Source organism: Ranitomeya imitator, chromosome 5 (genome assembly GCF_032444005.1).
Source record: "Ranitomeya imitator isolate aRanImi1 chromosome 5, aRanImi1.pri, whole genome shotgun sequence".
NCBI lineage: Eukaryota > Metazoa > Chordata > Amphibia > Anura > Dendrobatidae > Ranitomeya > Ranitomeya imitator.
The window spans coordinates 151,671,691-151,693,869 of NC_091286.1; the positions used below are offsets into that span (position 1 = coordinate 151,671,691).

General features: G+C 42.3%; 1 protein-coding gene across 2 annotated transcripts in view; it reads right to left on the minus strand.

The window, feature by feature from the left end:
• Nucleotides 1-22,179, minus strand: part of FNDC1 (fibronectin type III domain containing 1) — a 392,429-nt gene that overhangs the window by 369,628 nt on the left and 622 nt on the right. The gene's annotated exons all lie outside the window — the stretch shown is intronic.

A 22,179-nucleotide genomic window follows, 5' to 3' on the forward strand; every position in this document is an offset into this window, starting at 1 on the left:
TCTCTTCACCAATTCCCCACACGCTGCCTATCTCCTGTCAGTGATGGACATGTTTCTTTTCCTTCAGTGACCTAACTCTCCCACCAAAGACCTAGTACAAGCGCTGTTACTCACCAGGTAAGTCCAAGCACAGTAAGGTTGTCCTAATGAAGAAGACTTTCAGTGTCTGGCACAATCTGCATAGGTTTCAGATTGTGTCAGACACTGACTCTTCTGTACTCTTGCTGCTCGTTCCCACACCAGTCATTCGAATGAAAAGGACAGTCAATGTCTGGCAGATCAGGGCAGATACAGTCTTCTTCAGTGCACCTTACAGTGCATGCATTGCCCCGGTGAATGACGGTGCTTACACTAGATCTCAGGCAGAAAAGGAGGTCACTGAAAGAAGAATCACCGGTTAATCACTGACAGGAGATAGGCAACTGGTGGGGAATAGGGATGACAGTAAGCAATGCAGTAAGTGGAGTGACCGAATACAAAAACTCAAGGCTCATTTGCATAAAAATTCAACAATAATTTTCTCTAAAACGTAATCCCAGATTTCTAAAATAAAAATATGGATGTACTCAATATTACAGTGTCTTTACATAGATAGAATTTAATAGTTTGGAATACAAAAATCTGCAGGTTTTCTATAAGTCATTATTACTTCTGTAGTTTTTGTAGTTTTCAACACTTCGCACACAATTTTTGTAATTCTCAAAATGCCAATTCTGAGAATGAGCAAAATCTTTAACAGACTTTCAACTTCAGGAACCAATATCACTACATACTAATTTACTATTATGCATAACAACAAAAAAAGAAAGGTTAGCGGAAAAAGAAAAGTGCAGTCTAAACGGAATTTTGATATTTGACAGCACTTCAGAATCCAAAAAACATGCACATAATTATATTTGATTTTTCCAACAATTTAAATGGCTAAGACATTACATTTCTTTAAAATTAGATTGTGCTTGTGTCTACCATCTTGTCCGTGCCACATGTAAATTAGCCTTTAAGTTCATTAGGGAGGATGGTTGGCATATTTAACCACATATTGGGGGTCTGGAAAAAAACAGTATATTAATGATTCAGAATTAAGCCATCACTCAGATCACAGAAATCATTCTGGAGGACGAAAGCAACAACTTAATCCTCCTACTTTTAACTTGTTCTGCCTAAAATCTCCCCAAATGTATTGGACGCCCCCTGAGCCAATTACCCTGTTTCAACAGCTGACCTTTCAGTTGAAATTCATCATTATTAAAAAGCAGCAGTAAATCTCTAAACTAAGGAATCAAAATCCCATGAAAATCTTCCAAGAAAATTAATACATGTTTATATTTTCTCATATTCAAATGTTTGGTTTCATGAAGATTTTTGACCTGAACTCTCAGAAATACAGTGAAAAGACGAGCCATTCTGAGGTTTCAAAATCATCTGCCATTTCATAGAAAAACATTTCATTATCTAGCAAGCTTCAGATGTCAGGAATTGGGTTGATCAAGGACTGGCTAGCTGGATGTTAGGGCCAAGGAAAATAAACTATGTATCCTCCTAGACATAGTAGCAAGCATAATAACGTGTGATTAGGTGTGTCTTCTCTTGAGAATGACTTGTGCTCATGCTTGTGTTACTACTGGTTTCTTCAGGAGGTGACAGAATGTAATTCATTTGATACTAAAATGTATAAAGATACTTGAATACATGTTAAATGCATTCCAGTGGTCAACAGAATTCTACAAGGAAGTGTATTCAGTCCTGAAACTATGTACCTTACCTGTAAATGGGACATGTTTAGCCTGCTACTGAACTGCCATCATTCTTAAAGGACATTACCTCAACCTTCAGTTGGGAGAGTCACAAAGGAATGTGGAAGCATTTTAACATCTGTATTACAGCTGCAAGACATAGACACCCTGCAGTCCTAAAGTTTGATCTAAGTTTGGCTCAGCAGAACAACAAGGGTTTGTGTGGAACAGAAGTTACAATGTAGCCATACTACAGCTGTTTGATTCGTAAAAAATACGCTTTGATGATCCTTACACCAATATGTCAAAAATCAGATTGCAAGCAATGGGTATTACAGTTCAGCAAGCAAATTGTATTCATTGCGTAATGAAAAGTTACACAATTTTTAAATATACTTTGACTATCATTCATGGTTTTCAAGATTTCTGCTTGCAGTCATTGAGTGATCATCCTGACTGTGCAAGAAAAATAAGTTGATCGGCACATACAAAAAATAGATAAAAACTTCAAATTTTATTTCATAAGAATCAAACTCTTAAATTCCACAAACTGGTGATACAAAAAACGCTCTGATGCATTTCTGGGCCCCAGTCATAGAAAACACGCATTCTGTATGACTAAGGGCACACACACAGCGACAGAAACACATTAGGTTTATATATCTTGGATTAATTTTCTGATGGTCAGCAGTATTTAAAAAACATCCATTGCATTCAAAGGACAGATATATTCATTGTCTGTATTGTCTATTTCCATTTCAACCCTCAAAAACATGGATTTCAAGGGTGTTCGTCTTTTCAGGCAGACATAAATGGTAGTCTGCCATGTTATTATGTGCACCTAAAAAAACGGACATAACCAGAATACAATCCAGACATAGTACAAAGTGATTCTCTGTCTGCCTCATTACACTGGCAGTTTATGGGGCATTCGAGGCCCTCCACATTGGCAATCCTTCCTACCAAAGAGTCACAATCTTTTTTATGAAAGGTTCATAGATGACCTCATTTGGACTGAGACACATGAGGAAGTGAAGATATTTGCCAATAGGTTGAACATGATCAGTGGGGAGGGGCTGGAAATTACTTTTTCATGCTCAGAAACAAAAATTACATTTTTAGATTTAGTTATCTCCAAAGATGAGAATGGTGGGATTTGTACATCCATTCATGTAAAAAAAATGGATGTGAGCAGTTACCTGCATTTTTCCAGTCAGCACTTCCCAAAATGGATTAGAAATGTTCCGTAAGGTCAATGCTGGTGCATACGAAAAAATTGGCCAAATGATAGGGTATTCAAGGAAGAATCTCGTATTTTCCAGATGAGGTTTAAGGAAAAAGGTTATCCTGCAGAAACTCTGAGGGATGCCCATAAAAGGACCAGCAAATTAGATAACAGCAGGTGGATTGTCGAAACACTATAAGAGCTGAGGAACATCAAATGTGTAGGAGGAAAACTGAAGTTGATAACAGATTTAGATATAGTATGGTTACTACCGTTAATAGTTCCCATGGGAGCATCAGAGGGATACTCAATAAATACTGTTTAAGTTTGAAGAATGACCCGGTTTTATCCAAGGTCATATCAAAAACCCTAATATAGTTTTTAGGAGAAATAGAAATCTAAAATGTCATATAAAACAAAGTTGCATTGATATGAGAAAGAAAAAACTGACCTATGGGAAGGGTCATTTATGTCTATTTCTGCAAATAGTGGGTACCTACCGACGTGGGGGGCCAAGTGCCAATGCTGCACAATGGTCAAGCACGGTTTTAGGAGTTTTCTGTTGTGAATTCTGCTCTTGGGTTCCCTCCAGTGGTTGTAGGTGGGAATGCAGTTGTCTCTGAGTCACAGACCTGGCCAGGTGTTTCGGATGATTACAATTCTGACTGGGATATTTAAGTGGGCAGGATCCTTTAGCCCTTGCCAGTAGTCAATGTTCCTTGTGAAGTGTTGGATCACTTTCTGGCTTCTCCTGCTCGCTGCCTATTTCAGCAAAGATAAGTGTTTGGTTTTTGTTTCTGTGGCACACTGCCAGTGTGCTTTTTTCAGTTTTATTCCTGCTCTGATTGTAGGATTCACTGGAGTTGCAGACTTACGCTCCTACATCTTTTAGTAAAGATGTAGGAAGTTTTTGTATATTCTGCTGTGGATGTTTTGAAGGGTTTTTTATACTGACCGCACAGAACTCTGTCCTATCCTGTCCTATCTAGCTAGAGTGGCCTCCTGTGCTAATCCTGTTTTTCTGCCTGTGTATGTTTTTTCCTCTCTGACTCACCGCCAATATTTGTGGGGGGCTGTCTATCCTTTGGGGATTTTCTCTGAGGCAAGATAGTATTCCTATTTCCATCTTTAGGGGTATTTAGTTCTCCGGCTGTGACGAGGTGTCTAGGTGTGTTAGGTACACTCCACGGTTACTTCTAGTTGCGGTGTTAAGTTCAGGATTGCGGTCAGTACAGTGGCCACTTTCTCCAGTGAATGTTCTCATGCAGCTCCTAGGTCACCGGATCATAACAGTACTACTGGCCAACAATGAGTTAAATGCATCTCAGAAGAAGGGAAGGAAGCTCTTGAGCCATTTTTTTTCTCCAGTCTGTTTTGTCTTCTCCTCCCTCTTTATCTCTGGGTGCCTGAGGAGCCTGGTGCAAGCATGAATGTTCAGGAATTAGTTTCTCGTGTAGACCAGCTTGCTGCTAGGGTGCAAGGTATTTCTGATTATATTGTTCAAACTCCTGCTTTAGAACCGAAGATTCCTATTCCTGATTTGTTTTCTGGTGACAGGTCTAAATTTTTGAGTTTTAAAAACAACTGTAAACTGGTTTTTGATCTGAGATCTCGATCCTCTGGTGATTCCATTCAGCAGGTAAAAATCGTAATCTCCCTGCTGCGTGGCGACCCGCAGGATTGGGTGTTTTCCCTGGAATCTGGGAATCCGGCTTTGCTTAATATTGACTCCTTTTTTCAGGCTTTAGGACTATTATATGAGGAACCTAATTCTGTGGATCAAGCTGAGAAAACCTTGTTGGCCCTGTCTCAGGGTCAAGAGGCGGCAGAATTGTATTGTCAGAAATTCAGAAAATGGTCTGTGTTGACTAAATGGAATTATGATGCTTTGGCGGCAATTTTCAGAAGGGGGCTTTCTGAATCCGTTAAAGATGTTATGGTGGGGTTTCCCACGCCTTCCGGTCTGAGTGATTCTATGTCTCTGGCCATTCAGATTGACCGACGCCTGCAGGAGCGCAGAACTGTGCGCGCTGTGGCATTATCCTCAGAGCAAATTTCTGAGCCTATGCAATGTGATAGAATTCTGTCTAGAATGGAACGACAAGGTTTCAGACGTCAAAATAGGTTGTGTTATTATTGTGGCGATGCTTCTCATGTCATTTCTGTCTGCCCTAAGCGGGCAAAGAGGATCGCCAGTTCAATTACCACCAGTACTGTGCAACCTAAATTTCTGTTATCTGTGTCCTTGATCTGCTCATTGTCATCATTTTCTGTCATGGCGTTTGTGGATTCAGGCGCCGCCTTGGATTTAATGGATTTTGAGTTTGCCAAGCGTTGTGGTTTTCCCTTGCAGCCTTTGCAGAACCCTATTCCTTTAAAAGGCATTGATGCTACACCCTTGGCTAAAAATAAGCCCCAGTTTTGGACACAGGTGACCATGCGCATGGCGCCATTCCATCAGGAAGATTGTCGATTCCTGGTGTTGCATTACTTGCATGATGCTATCGTGCTGGGTTTTCCATGGCTGCAGGTACATAATCCTGTGTTGGACTGGAAGTCCATGTCTGTGACTAGTTGGGGTTGTCAGGGGGTTCATAATGATGTTCCTTTGATGTCAATCTCCTCTTCTTCACCTTCTGAAATTCCAGAGTTTTTGTATGATTTTCAGGATGTATTCGATGAGCCCAAGTCCAGTTTCCTTCCACCGCACAGGGACTGCGATTGTGCTATTGACTTGATTCCAGGCTGTAAGTTTCCTAAGGGTCGACTTTTTAATCTATCTGTGCCTGAACATACCGCCATGCGGAGCTATATTAAGGAGTCTTTGGAGAAAGGGCATATTCGGCCATCTTCTTCACCGTTGGGAGCGGGGTTCTTTTTTGTTGCTAAAAAAGATGGTTCCTTGAGACCCTGTATAGATTATCGCCTCTTGAATAAAATCACGGTCAAGTTTCAATATCCTTTACCTTTGCTTTCCGATTTGTTTGCTAGGATTAAGGGAGCTAGTTGGTTTACAAAGATTGACCTTCGGGGGGCATATAATCTTGTTCGTATTAAGCAGGGTGATGAATGGAAAACTGCGTTTAATACGCCCGAAGGCCATTTTGAATACCTTGTGATGCCATTCGGACTCTCTGATGCTCCATCTGTTTTTCAGTCCTTCATGCATGATATGTTCCGGACTTATCTTGATAAATTCTTGATTGTATATTTGGACGATATTTTGATTTTTTCAGATGATTTGGAGTCTCATGTGCAACAGGTCAGGATGGTATTTCAGATCCTTCGTGACAATGCCCTGTTTGTGAAAGGATCTAAGTGTCTCTTTGGGGTGCAGAAAGTCTCTTTTTTGGGCTTCATTTTTTCTCCTTCATCTATAGAGATGGATCCGGTTAAGGTTCAGGCCATTCATGATTGGATTCAGCCCACATCTGTGAAGAGTAGTGTTGAGCATTCCGATACCGCAAGTATCAGGTATCGGCCGATATTTGCGGTATCGGAATTCCGATACCGAGATCCGATATTTTTGTGATATCGGGTATCGGTATCGAATCAATAGGGATGTGGAAAATAAAGAATTAAAATAAAAAATATTGATATGCTCACCTCTCCGGCGGCCCCTGGACTTCACGCTGCTATCCGGGAGGCTTCTTTGTTTAAAAATCGCGCCTTTCGGACCGGTGAATGACGTCCCGGCTTCTGATTGGTCGCGTGCCGCCCATGTGACCGGCACGCGACCAATCAGAGGCCGCGACGTCATTCGCAGGTCCTCAATTCCTAGAATTAGCAGTTTTGTGAATGAGAATGACGTCGCGGCTTCTGATTGGCCGCGTGCCGCCCATGTGACCGGCACGCGGCCAATCAGAAGCCGCGACGTCATTCTCATTCACAAAACTGCTAATTATAGGAATTGAGGACCTGCGAATGACGTCGCGGCCTCTGATTGGTCGCGTGCCGGTCACATGGGCGGCACGCGACCAATCAGAAGCCGGGACGTCATTCACAGGTCCGAAAGGCGCGCTTTTTAAACAAAGAAGCCTCCCGGTTAGCAGTGTGAAGTCCAGGGGCCGCCGGAGAGGTGAGCATATCAATATTTTTTATTTTAATTCTTTATTTTCCACATCCCTATGGATCACAGGGCCTGAAGGAGAGTTTCCTCTTCTTCAGACCCTGGGAACCATGAGAATACCTTCCGATACTTGATGTCCCATTGACTTGTATTGGTATCGGATATCGGTATCGGCGATATCCGATATTTTTCGGGTATCGGCCGATACTATCCGATACCGATACTTTCAAGTATCGGACGGTATCGCTCAACACTAGTGAAGAGCCTTCAGAAATTTTTGGGTTTTGCAAATTTTTATTGCCGTTTCATTGCTAATTTTTCCAGCGTGGTTAAACCCTTGACCGATTTGACGAAGAAAGGCGCTGATGTGGCGAATTGGTCCTCTGCGGCTGTCTCTGCCTTTCAGTAGCTTAAACGTCGATTTACTTCTGCTCCAGTGTTGCGCCAACTGGATGTTTCTCTTCCGTTTCAGGTTGAGGTTGATGCTTCTGAGATTGGGGCAGGGGCCGTTTTGTCTCAAAGGGATCCTGTTGGTTCCTTAATGAAACCGTGTGCCTTCTTTTCCCGTAAGTTTTCGCCTGCTGAACGCAATTATGATGTCGGCAATCGGGAGTTGTTGGCTATGAAGTGGGCGTTTGAGGAGTGGCGACATTGGCTTGAGGGAGCTAAGCACCGTTTTGTGGTCTTGACCGATCATAAGAATTTGATTTACCTCGAGTCTGCTAAATGGCTGAATCCTAGACAGGCTTTATGGTCCTTGTTTTTTTCCTGTTATGATTTTGTGGTCTCATACCTTCCGGGTTCTAAGAATATTAAGGCTGATGCCCTCTCTAGGAGTTTTTTGCCTGATTCTCCTGAGGTCTTAGAGCCGGTCGGTATTCTGAAAGAGGGGGTGGTCCTTTCTGCCATTTCCCCTGATTTACGACGGGTTCTTCAGGAATTTCAGGTTGACAAGCCTGACCGCTGTCCTGTGGGGAAATTGTTTGTTCCTGACAGATGGACTATTAGAGTGATTTCTGAGGTTCACTGTTCCGTGTTGGCCGGTCATCCTGGCATTTTTGGTACCAGAGATTTGGTTGGTAGGTCCTTTTGGTGGCCTTCATTGTCACATGATGTGAGTTCTTTTGTGCAGTCCTGTGGGACTTGTGCGCGGGCCAAGCCTTGTTGTTCCTGTGCTAGTGGGTTGCTTTTGCCATTGCCAGTCCCTGAGAGGCCCTGGACGCATATTTCGATGGATTTTATTTCTGATCTTCCGGTCTCCCAGAAGATGTCTGTTATCTGGGTTGTTTGTGACCGGTTCTCTAAGATGGTTCATTTGGTGCCCTTACCTAAATTGCCTTCCTCTTCAGATTTGGTTCTGTTGTTCTTTCAGCATGTGGTTCGTTTGCTAGGTATTCCGGAGAATATTGTGTCTGACAGAGGTTCCCAGTTTGTTTCTAGGATTTGGCGGGCCTTTTGTGCTAGGCTGGGCATTGATTTGTCTTTTTCTTCTGCGTTTCATTCTCAGACAAATGGCCAGACCGAGCGAACTAATCAGACCTTGGAGACTTATTTGAGATGCTTTGTGTCTGCTTATCAGAATGATTGGGTGGCCTTCTTGCAATTGACCGAGTTTGCCCTTAAAAATCGGGCTAGTTCTGCTACCTTGGTTTCACCTTTCTTTTGCAATTTTGGTTTTCATCCTCGTTTTTCTTCTGGGCAGGTTGAGCCTTCTGACTGTGATGGTGCGGATTCTGTGGTGGACAGGTTGCAGCAGGTTTGGGCTCATGTGGTGGACAAGTTGGTGTTGTCTCAAGAGGAGGCTCAACGTTTTGCTAATCGTCGTCGGTGTGTTGGTTCCCGGCTTCGGGTTGGGGATCTGGTCTGGTTGTCTTCCCGTCATGTTCCTATGAAGGTTTCTTCTCCTAAGTTTAAGCCTCGGTTTATTGGTCCTTATAGGATTTCTGAGATTATTAATCCGGTGTCTTTTCGACTAGCGCTTCCGGCCTCTTTTGCTATCCATAATGTCTTCCATAGATCTTTGTTGCGGAAATATGTGGAGCCCGTTGTTCCCTCTGTTGATCCTCCGGCCCATGTGTTGGTTGATGGGGAGTTGGAATATGTTGTTGAGAAGATTTTGGATTCCCGTTTTTCGAGGCGGAAGCTCCAGTACCTGGTCAAATGGAAGGGTTATGGCCAGGAGGATAATTCTTGTTTTTTTGCCTCTGATGTCCATGCTGCTGATTTGGTCCGTGCCTTTCATCTGGCTCGTCCTGATCGTCCTGGGGGCCCTGGTGAGGGTTCGGTGACCCCTCCTCAAGGGTGGGTACTGTTGTGAATTCTGCTCTTGGGTTCCCTCCAGTGGTTGTAGGTGGGAATGCAGTTGTCTCTGAGTCACAGACCTGGCCAGGTGTATCGGATGATTACAATTCTGACTGGGATATTTAAGTGGGCAGGATCCTTTAGCCCCTGCCAGTAGTCAATGTTCCTTGTGAAGTGTTGGATCACTTTCTGGCTTCTCCTGCTCGCTGCCTATTTCAGCAAAGATAAGTGTTTGGTTTTTGTTTCTGTGGCACACTGTTATGGACCTGGTGGTTAGGAGCACCCGGAACGACCTGATTTTTAAACTCACACAGGACAAGCTCTGGGAAGTGGGAGCTCTGCTGACCGCAACCCCTAATCCTATCACACAACTAGAAATAGCCGTGGAGCATACCTAACTCTGCCTAGACGCCTCTTCACAGCCTAAGAGCTAACTAGCCCTAGAGATAGAAAATAAAGCCTACCTTGCCTCAGAGAAATTCCCCAAAGGAAAAGGCAGCCCCCCACATATATTGACTGTGAGTTAAGATGAAAGTCACAAACACAGAAATGAAACAGGTTTCAGCAAAGGGAGGCCAGACTTACTAAACAGACTGAGGATAGGAAAGGTATCTTTGCGGTCAGCACAAAAAACTACAAAAAGACCACGCAGAGTGTGCAAAAAGACCACGGTGCGGAGGTGCCACTCTGCATCCCAGAGCTTCCAGCTAGCAAGGCAAAATCATGATAGCAAGCTGGACAAGAAAACAATGAACAAATAATTAACTAGCAGGGACTTAGCTTCTGCTGGAGTAGACAGGTCACCAGAAAGATCCAAGAGCGAACTGAACCAGTACAAGAACATTGACAGCTGGCATGGAGTAACGATCTGAGTGGAGTTAAATAGAGCAGCCAGCCAAAGAATAAACTACGTCACCTGTGGAAGGAACCTCAGAAGCAGCAGCTCCACTCACAGCCACCAGAGGGAGTCCATGGACAGAACTCGCCGAAGTACCATTCATGACCACAGGAGGGAGTTCGATAACAGAATTCACAACAGCACACTGCCAGTGTGCTGGTTTCAGTTTTATTCCTGCTCTGATTGTAGGATTCACTGGAGTTGCAGATTTACGCTCCTACATCTTTTAGTAAAGATGGAAGTTTTTGTATATTCTGCTGTTGATGTTTTGAAGGTTTTTTTATACTGACCGCACAGAACTCTGTCCTATCCTGTCCTATCTAGCTAGAGTGGCCTCCTGTGCTAATCCTGTTTTTCTGCCTGTGTATGTTTTTTCCTCTCCGACTCACCGCCAATATTTGTGGGGGGCTGTCTATCCTTTGGGGATTTTCTCTGAGGCAAGATAGTATTCCTATTTCCATCTTTAGGGGTATTTAGTTCTCCGGCTGTGACGAGGTGTCTAGGTGTGTTAGGTACACTCCACGGTTACTTCAAGTTGCGGTGTTAAGTTCAGGATTGCGGTCAGTACAGTGGCCACTTTCTACAGTGAATGTTCTCATGCAGCTCCTAGGTCACCAGATCATAACAGTTTTCTATCAGCTGATACTGATGAGAATTTTTCCATCAATCGGGTTTTAAATTGTAATACATCCTATGATGTTTATTTACTTGAATGCAGTAATCTGCAATATGTAGGTCACACTATACTACCAGTCCATAATAGAATGGATTAACACAGAACGAATATTCGGAATGGAGTAATGAATCACTGCCTCTCTAGACATTTTTGTAATGAACACCAAAAAATCACTTTAATTTACGGCTAATATTGTTGGAGCAAAAAAATGGAAAAAGTCCCAGAAAGGTTTCAAAAACTCATAAATAGAGTATATTTCTGGATGATTAAATTGTCCACCATGATGCCAGAGGATCTGAATGAGCATATAGAAAATACACAATATGTAATAGTAACTGTTGTGCATGCTGCATTGGTCCTATAGACCAGGGCATAACTCCATAATAATAATAATAATAATAATCTTTATTTTTATATAGCGCTAACATATTACGCAGCGCTTTACAGTTTGCACACATTATCATCGCTGTCCCCGATGGGGCTCACAATCTAAATTCCCTATCAGTATGTCTTTGGAATGTGGGAGGAAACCGGAGTGCCCGGAGGAAACCCACGCAAACACGGAGAGAACATACAAACTCTTTGCAGATGTTGTCCAAGGTGGGATTAGAACGCAGGACTCCAGCGCTGCAAGGCTGCTGTGCTAACCACTGCGCCACCGTGCTGATCTCCTCCCGCCCGCCTCCATGAGAGATTGTAAAGGTTTTTGTGTCCTTACAAGCAAAGGGTTAATGTTTTAGATGTGTTACGTCATCTCCACTCAGTATACACTAAAAAGCAAAAGGGTAACAATGTTTTGAACTTTTGACTGTCAGGCTCCCTATCTCACCTTCCACTACTGCTTCGATCGTCGACTACAGTCATTTTATAAACAATCATCTTGGCTATCTCATACATAAATCTGACTTGCAAATGATTATTATAATTATGCAGATTCATGTCATGTCATTGCATTGCTACGGTTTTGCTCCAGTTGGTGGAAAAATCTTTTTATTCCAGCATACTACAAATTACAACAACCTGTTCTTACATTCCATAATAGCTCGGTGTGTTATTAGGTTGATTCTAGTAATGAGCGAGTGTATTCATTGCTCGGGTTTTCCAGTGCACGCTTGGGTGATATCCAAGTATTTGTAACTGCTCGGAGATTTAGTTTTTGTTGCCTCAGCTTCATGATTTACAGCTGATAGACAGCTTGAATACATGTGGGGATTCCCTAGCAACCCCCACATGTACTCAGGCTCTCTAGCAGCCATAAATCATGCAGCTGAGTCAACAAAAACTAAACCTCCGAGCAGTTACAAATACTCAGACACCACCCAAGCGTGCTCGGGAAAACCGAGCAACGAGTACACTCGCTCATCACTAGTTGATTCCCAAGTGAAAGGTCACTGGTTCAAATTGAGGAGCAGCCATGAAGCAAACTTCCCAAGAAAAGAGAAACAACATCATGCAGCTCATCAATAGCAGTCTCTCGGCCAAGAAAATTGCCAAACTGAAAGGTGTCACTTAGTGCCAAGGGACTGTGGGCACCTACCTTATCCCTCATACTAGGGGCACCCTAGGCTACCCCTGTGCCGCTGAGTACCCCAGATGGTGAAGATGCTGGAGTCTCATACCACGCCATGTTCCTATCTTAACCCTTAACTGTCCCCCCCCCCACACACACACCCAGGGAGGTGTGAGGCCGATGTGTATTGGAAAACACTAACCAGACAGACAGGGGTAGACAGACAGGGATAAAAACTACTGCCATACAAATACACTCATAAGCAACAGAGTGGGAAACAGGGGAGAGATAGGAGGCACAAACCAAATGATAGCAGATAAGTATAAACAGCAAAAATACTCAGACAGGTCTGTGCGCTGCAATACACTCCAAGGATGCACAGCAAGTTGAAGTTTCTGCTGCTGTTGGTGCATCACTCACCTGCACGGGTCCCCACCAGCAGTAGCCCAGATATGGTTCCGACCTCTGCAACTGCGGTGGTTACACCCTGGTTCACTCTATAGCATATCCTGAAATCATGACCTGCTGCAGGGCCTTGAGGACTGAAGTTGAGAAACAATTGTCTATGATACTGCGAAAGAAAGCAGAGTATAGCATTGTAGCATGGCCACATCTCCACTGACAGTGGTAAGATCTATAGAAGTGGGCACCCAGAGGACCCCAGGTCACAGAGTGCCAGATATACCCTTCTACAATGAGACATTTATGGCCTTAAAAAAGTCTGCAATGAGAATATTCCTTTAAGCGTCAGAACATTTATTGTTTTGTGTTATTAGTTTTGTTTAAAAAAAACCTTGTATTTTTTTTTAACATAGTAAACAGCCTCCTTTTCAGTTAAGTATTGTCCTTGTTTACTGAAGCCTTTTAATGTATGGATCCATTTCTTTAGAGAAAAAAGGCATACATTGTTTCAAGAAGTACCGAGTCTTCAAAGCAAGTTTAATGTTAATTTTTCCTAATGTCCTCACAGTAATAATGCAAGGTTTGGAATGGAACCAAGTGACCTGATCCAAAAGCTTGTACTTCATTTTGTATTTTTTCCAAACATCTTGCTCTATTTTCTTGAAGTTTCTATTTGCACTTTGTTAATGAAAGTTAATTTATTTTTAACTGTACAGCAAGTTCTTGGTGTCTTTACTACCTATGGAAAACCAATAATGTGCCAACAGCTGGAAACACTAAACAGCCACATTGAACACCTGCTCCACATTTATAGTCCTTCCTTCCCTTCCTACACATACAATATGATATGTTATTGATTGTCTGGGCACTTCACACCAATGGAATCACTAAGTGGTAAAGGATTTACAAATAAGAAATACATTGTACAAAAAATTGCAATGTAACATAGCATAATAACTTGTCCATTTGGACATTTACCCATCTAGTAGCATTGACACAGAAGGCAAAAATGATTAGATTACACGGCATCACTTTGCCAAAGTGAACAAAATGTTCTTTGGGACCCTCAGTCATTTGAAGTCGATATGAATTTTGGGGTAGCAGGAGCCACATTTAGTTAGGAGTGATGTGAGTGGTGTGGTGGTCAAGAGCGTCCCTTGAGTCAGTTAGGGAAAACTGAAGGCCCTCTCCCAACAACATCAGCCTCATTTGATTGACGGCCCCCCTCCCACACCAACATCACACTTACAGGCTTTAGTGAGGTTTAAGGGGGAGGCCCAAAGGCTGCATTCACACATTGCAGCTGCCATGACATTTTTTTTGTGGCAAAAGAAATGCACCATTGTCCATGATTTTTAAAAATTGCTTCAAATACATTGTGGTTTTAACGCAAATGCAGCAAATATGTGTGAATGCAGATTTAAGCAGTTACGACTAGTGTTGAGCATTCCGATACCGCAAGTATCGGGTATCGGCCGATACTTGCGGTATCGGAATTCCGATACCGAGATCCGATACTTTTGTGGTATCGGGTATCGGTATCGGATCCATAGGGATGTGTAAAATAAAGAATTAAAATAAAAAATATTGATATATTCACCTCTCCGGCGGCCCCTGGACATCACGCTGGTAACCGGCAGGCTTCTTTGTTTAAAATGAGCGCGTTTAGGACCTGCGAATGACGTCGCGGCTTCTGATTGGTCGCGTGCCGCTCATGTGACCGCCACGCGACCAATCAGAAGCCGCGACGTCATTCTCATTCACTAAACTCCTAATTCTAGGAATTTAGGACCTGCGAATGACGTCACGGCTTCTGGTTGGTCGCGTGGCAGTCACATGGGCGGCACGCGACCAATCAGAAGCCGCGACGTCATTCCTCAGGTCCTAAACGCGCGCATTTTAAACAAAGAAGCCTGCCGGTTACCAGCGTGATGTCCAGGGGCCGCCGGAGAGGTGAATATATCAATATTTTTTATTTTAATTCTTTATTTTACACATTAATATGGATCCCAGGGCCTGAAGGAGCGTTTCCTCTCCTTCAGACCCTGGGAACCATCAGGATACCTTCCGATACTTGGTGTCCCATTGACTTGTATTGGTATCGGATATCGGTATCGGCGATATCCGATATTTTTCGGGTATCGGCCGATACTATCCGATACCGATACTTTCAAGTATCGGACGGTATCGCTCAACACTAGTTACGACCCTTACTGGTAGCATAAAAAGGGCTTTTCCTTCCCATTACCCCTTACCGACCAGTACAGCCCAAAAGTTTGGACACACCTTCTCATTTAAAGATTTTTCTCTATTTTCATGACTATGAAAATTGTAAATTCACACTGAAGGCATCAAAACTATGAAATAACACATGTGGAATTATATACTTAGCAAAAAAGTGTGAAACAACTGAAAATATGTCTTATATTCTAGGTTCTTCAAAGTAGCCACCTTTTGCTTTGATGACTGCTTTGCACACTCTTGGCATTCTCTTGATGAGCTTCAAGAGGTAGTCACCGGAAATGGTCTTCCAACAATCTTGAAGTAGTTCGCAGAGATGCTTAGCACTTGTTGGCCCTTTTGCCTTCACTCTGCGGTCCAGCTCACCCCAAACCATCTCGATTGCGTTCATTTCTGTGGAGACCAGGTCATCTGGCGTAGCACCCCATCACTCTCCTTCTTGGTCAAATAGCCCTTACCCAGCCAGGAGGTGTGTTTGGGGTCATTGTCCTGTTGAAAAATAAATGATGGTCCAACTAAATGCAAACCGGATAGAATAGCATGCCACTGCAAGATGCTGTGGTAGCCATGCTGGTTCAGTATGCCTTCAATTTTAAATAAATCCCCAACAGTGTCACCAGCAAAGCACCCCCACGCCATCACACCTCCTCCTCCATGCTTCACGGTGGGAACCAGGCATGTAGAGTCCATCCGTTCACCTTTTCTGCGCCGCACACAGACACGGTGGTTGGAACCAAAGATCTCAAATTTGGACTCATCAGACCAAAGCACAGATTTGCACTGGTCTAATGTCCATTCCTTGTGTTCTTTAGCCTAAACAAGTCTCTTCTGCTTGTTGCCTGTCCTTAGCAGTGGTTTCCTAGCAGCTATTTTACCATGAAGGCCTGCTTAACAGTTGTTGTAGAGATGTGTCTGCTGCTAGAACTCTGTGTGGCATTGACCTGGTCTCTAATCTGAGCTGCTGTTAACCTGCGATTTCTGAGGCTGGTGACTTGGATAAACTTATTCTCAGAAGAAGAGGTGACTCTTGGTCTTCCTTTCCTGGGGTGGTCCTCATGTGAGCCTTGTAGCGCTTGATGGTTTTTGCAACTGCAATTGGGGACACTTTCAAAGTTTTCCCAATTTTTCGGACTGACTGACCTTCGTTTCTTAAAGTAATTATGGCCACTCATTTTTCTTTACTTAGCTGCTTTTTCTTGCCATAATACAAATTCTAACTGTCTATTCAGTAGGACTATCAGCTGTGTATCCACCAGACTTCTGCTCAGCACAACTGATGGTCCCAACCCCATTTATAAGGCAAGAAGTCCCACTTATTAAACCTGACAGGGGACACCTGTGAAGTGAAAACCATTTCCGGTGAATACCTCTTGAAGCTCATCAAGAGAATGCCAAGTTTGTGCAAAGCAGTCATCAAAGCAAAAGGTGGCTACTTTGAAGAACCTAGAATATAAGACATAGTTTCAGTTGTTTCTCACTTTTTTTAAAGTATATAATTCCACGTTTTAATTCATAGTGTTGATGCCTTCAGGGTGAATTTACAATTTTCATATTCATGCAAATACAGAAAAATCTTTAAATGAGGTGTGTCCAAACTTTTGGTCTGTACTGTATAATATACACTTGATGCAGGCTCGCAGCCGAGCCCGTATTTTTCCCAGCAGATGGTTGTTATATTTAGCCATCATCTGCCTCTAACCTGTTAAATGCCGCTGTAAATACCTGAAAGTGACATTTACGGGCAGGTGGGCACGTTATTCTATGCTTCCATCTGCACCTCCGTGACACAATCGCGAGGTGCTAATGGGTTGCCATGATGGCCAGAAGTCTTTTGAAGAGCTCTGACTGTCGTTATGGTACTATTGTGAAAGCGAAGCTGTTTCTCGTGTTCATACATACGTGTTATACATGGCAGTACTGTAGTATTGCTATGTATAGCACAAGCAATCAGTTGATTGCAGGTTCATGTCCCATAAGGGAACGAATAAATACGGCGGAAAGTGAAAAAACAATGTTTTAAAAAATCTGAAAAGAGAAAAAAATCATAATCCATTTTTCCCCCATTACAAATACAAAATACATATAAAAAAACCATCAAATCAGGGAGCAGAAAATAAGCCATCACAGAGCTGAATGTAACTTTCTAGGTCAGAAAGGTTGGGGACCAAGGTTCTAGGGAATCTCTGATCAAGTTCCAAAAAACTCTAAGGTTGTGGGAATCCAAGCTGGAAGACACTGTTCTACATGAACTGGATGCCCCCTTGTTAAAGTCATATTAGAAAACTACCGTACATTAACCTTCATATATTTTTACACAGTGACTGCATTGACTCGCCGCTGTCTTTCTTCATACAATAATTTCAATAGTTGGACTAAGTAATGTGGTCCATTCTTGTTATAGAAATAATGAATATTTCACAGCATTATTTTGATGAGAACAGTGATCTCTAACATAATTATGCATGAACCCCTGTTATACAGGAACGGGGGTATTTTAAAAGCAAAACAAAAGTCAAAGATGCTATAGGATTTTTACAGGATGAAAAGGGTGAAGTGGTCAAAAATTATGTTGAGAAGGCTAAACGTTTACATTGCTATTTTCATCTGTGTTCTCTAAGAAAGCAATTGTAACATCAACAGATCTTCACTGTGCTATGGAAGGAATAAAATAATTCACGCTATCCATAATCAGAGAGATGGTGAGGGAACACTTAGTTAATTTAAATTAATTTAAATGTCTTAGTCCAGAAGAATTACATCCTAGAGTACTGAAAGAGAAAGTGAAGCAAATTGGAGAACCACTAGCCAGAATCTTTGAAACATCCTGGAGAACTTGAGAAGTCCCAGAAGACTGAATGGCAAATGTTCTCCCCATCTTAAAAAAGGAAAGAAGATGGAGCAAGGAAATTACAGACAAGTGAGCCTTACTTCTATAACAGGAAAGATGTGTGAAAAATATATTAAATAGCATGTATGTAAGTACTTGGATAATAATTCAGTAATTAAGCAGAGCCAGCATGAGTTTCTATGATGGAATCTCTGACTGGGTAGATCATGGAAAAGTGGTAGATATAGTATATTTCAACTTCAGTAAAGCAGTTGATAAAATATCTCATGAGGAAAAAAGAAAAAAGTCGTTCCAACTCCATATTCTTAAAATCCAGGCTTGAAACTTTATTGTGCCAATGTAAAAACAGTGGGTACATGCTCTCCGGCCACACACCGGGACAGGAACAGCGACGCGTTTTGATCACTTACGGATCTTTATCAAAGCTAAAGATAAAATATCTCATACTATCCTTATTGAAAAAAATTAATTACCAAGTATGGGATTGGCAAGGCTATGGTTAGGTGGATTCATAACTGTCTCAGTGATCATACTCAAAGAGTAGAAATAAATGGTTGCTCAAAGAGTAGAAATAAATGGTTGCACATCCAATTGGAAGAGTGTTTAAGTGGGGTACCACAAGGATCTGTCCTGGCCCCAGTGTTGTTCAACATTTTTAGAAATGATGTAAGAATCAAGGAATTAGAAATAAGGGAGCTGAAGGCAAACTAATCAAATTTGCAGATGATGCCAAGCTAGGATGGATAACTAACACTGGAGAATACAGAGAAAGGATTCATAAAGATCTAGATAAGCTTAAGCAATGGTCAGCGACTAAGAATGGCATTTAAGAGGGGAAAATGCAAGATTCTACATCTGGGTAAGAAAAAAGAAAATTACATCTACAGAATGGGAGGAATAAAACTGAGCAACAATACGTGTGAAAAAGACTTGGGTATACTAATAGATCACAGTCTGCAGTCAACAGTGTGATGCAGCAGCAAAAAAGGCAAACACAGTTCTAGGATGTATTAAGAGAAGCATAGAGTCTAGATCGGGGTCTCAAACTCGGCTGAGTATATGGGCCGCATATGGAAAAAATTTGAATTTGGGGGCTGCATTCTTTGAAGGACAAAGTGACATTTTTCGTGATACCATTTTTTCTATACACTTTTTGAACATTTGTGACTTTTTTATTTTTTTAAAGCTTGCGTCATTATGGATGTGGTGATAACAAATGTGCACTCATATTGTAGTTATGTCCCCATATTATAGTTATGTCGCCATATCCAGTTTCCCATATTGTAGATATGTCCCCATCCAGGTCCTCATATTGTAATTATGTCCCCATATTGTAGTTATGCCCTCATCCAGGTTCCCATATTGTAGCTATGTCCCCACCAGGGCCTCATGTTGTAGTTATGTCCCCATAATGTAGTTATGGCCCCATCCAAGTCCCCATATTGTAGATATGTCCCCATATCTAGGTCCCCAAATTGTAGTCATGCTCCCATCCAGGTCCTCATATTGTAGTTATGTTCCTAGATTTTAGAGGAGGAAAATAGAAAAAAAAGTGAAGCAAAAAATGTGGTCAATTCTGTACTAATATCCCCCATCCTGGTATATATATGTCCCAGGTACGGACTGGGGATGAAATTCAGCCCTGGCAATTGAAATCACACAGGCCCACCCATGTTGTCCCCGTCCCCAAGAACCGGATGGGATATCCCAATCCTGGTATACATGGCCCCTCATCCCTATCCTGGTATACATGGCCCCCTCATCCCTATCCTGGTGTGCATGGCCTCCTTATCCCTATCCTGGTATGAATGGATGACCTCCTCATCCTTTAGTATGCATGGCTCCCTTATCCCTATCCTGCTATGAATGGATGGTCCCCTCATCCCTATCCTGGTATGCATGGCCCCCTCATTCCTATCCTGGTATGTATGGCCCCCATCAGAAAAACATTTAAAAAAAACATAAACCATTCTATTTACCTTACCTGTGCTCCCTCGCAGCATCTTGTTCTGATGCCAGCAGCTGATTTATGTTTGTAAGCAGCTTATGGCAGTGACGTAATGCACTGCTTACAAGTAGAGGACAGCTGCCAGAATACTCACTGCTCTCCATGCCGGTACTATAGGAGTGGAGAGCAGTTAAAATTCATTGATCTTTAATAGAGGGTACAGTAGTCGGCTTCCTGCTGGCGGGCAATCACAAGTGCCTGCTACTTAAGGGAATGAATATTCACTGCTCTCCACTCCCATAGGTGTGGAGAGTCATGAATATTCATTTCTCTTTAGTAGCAGGCGAAGGGGTTAGCCGTGACAGCCTGCTCCTGCCTCCTGTGACCTGCAGCTCCGCTGCTGCTGCTCCCCTTCCTCTGCACCACAACATGGAAAAATCATTTCAATTGAATGTGCATCTAAGGACATACATTCAACTGAAATAAAATGCTGCCTTTGGTGGCCCCCTGAACCAGGCAGGGATGCTCAGGGATTTACAGGGCCTGAGGGCTGCATGAAGCAGCCTCAGGTGCCGCATGTTTAATATCCCTGGTCTAGACAATATGAAGCAATTATCCCCCTCTACTTCTCCTTGGTCAGACCTCATCTGGAATACCGTGTCCAGTTCTGGGCACCACGTTTTTTAAAGAGACATCGAAAAACTGGAGCATGTTCAGAGAATTTCTACCAGGATGGTGAGCGAACAGCAAAGCATGCCCTATGATGAACAGTTGAAAGATCTGGGAATGTTTAGCTTGCAAAAAAGAAGGCTAAGAGGAGACTTAATAGCTGTCTATAAATATCTAAAGGGATCTCACAGTGTAGAGGGATCACATTTATTCTCATTTGCATACGGAAACACAAAAATGGAATGATACTGAAAAGGCGAAGTTACAGATTAGATATTAGGAAAAACTTTGACAGTGAGTGTGGAACAAGCTGCCACGAGAGATGGTGTGTTCTCCTTCAATGAAAGTCTTCAGAGGCTAGACAGACATCTGTCCGAGATGGTTTACTAAATGCTGCATTGAGCAGGGGGTTGGACATGATGACCATGAAGGTCCCATCCAACTCTAACATTCTATGATTCTATGAAACCCCTTCTTCTATTGCTACTACTTCAGAGATAATTGGTGCAGTGAAAGAGAAGAATCTAATTGTATATCTTGTCAATTATCTATGAGCAAGTTAAAAGGATTTTCCAGTCATAACATATCGATGACCTATCATCGTTGGATAGGAAATTAATCTCAGATCAGTAGAAGTCTGACACCTGGGACCCCTATCAATTAGCTATTTGCTTTGGTGGCTGTAAGTTGTAAACACTTTGAAGAGTGTTACACTGTGCAGCTCCATTCAATATGTAGCACCCGCTGCCATGTATTGCAGAGCAGCTCCTATTTAAAAGAACCAGAGCTGTTCTGTAATACTCATCAGTAGCTTTTAAACATTAAATGGAGCTGCACAGTGCAGTATTGTTCAAGTTGTCTTACATCCAGCAGAGCCTAGAGCAAATAACAGCTGATCAGTGGGGGCGCCTGGTGTCACACCAATCTTATAGTTCAGACTGTTGTGCAGGGACAACCCCTTATAGTTTTCCATTGCTGCTGTAAGAGTGACAGCTCTTGTTTCTGCAAGCTCAGGGGGAAACCCTAAAGAGGGACCATGAAATCCTTGCAAAAAATCAGTGCTGCAGAGATTCCTCCAAACGTTCCAACATCACTTTAAATTGTTAATCTCTTTACTTTTCCTAAAGACTAGAGAACCGCTGAAAAAGGAAGATGGTGACCAGTGAGTATGCTAAAGCACTCATTACAACACACAAATTATTACTACCAAAGAACAAAAAATCACTGGAGTGGTTCTTTAATGAGAACTGCACAGAGCTTTTAAAAAGTACATTTCAATGTAAAAACAGTTGTTTAATTGAAGGCAAACTACATTTTAGCTTGTCCTCTCTCCAGGCTATTTTACAAATAGATTGATACATTTGCTAGCCTAAGTTTTGAGTAAAAATTATCTAATGTTAAGAAGACATGAGTATCACTACCAAAGTTACAAGTCTATTGAGTTCACACTCAGTACTATACCTCACGTCTTGTGGGATTAGCACTAAGGTAAGAAGCGCTAAAATAAAGTGCTATACATGGACATGCAAGTCTTAGGAGAGACTTCATCAGCTACACTGAATATTATTATAATATAGTGATGTTCAAAAAATTAAACAGGTTAGGACAGGTCGTCACTAAAATCAGTAATCATACAAAATATTACTGTCAATTAAAGAA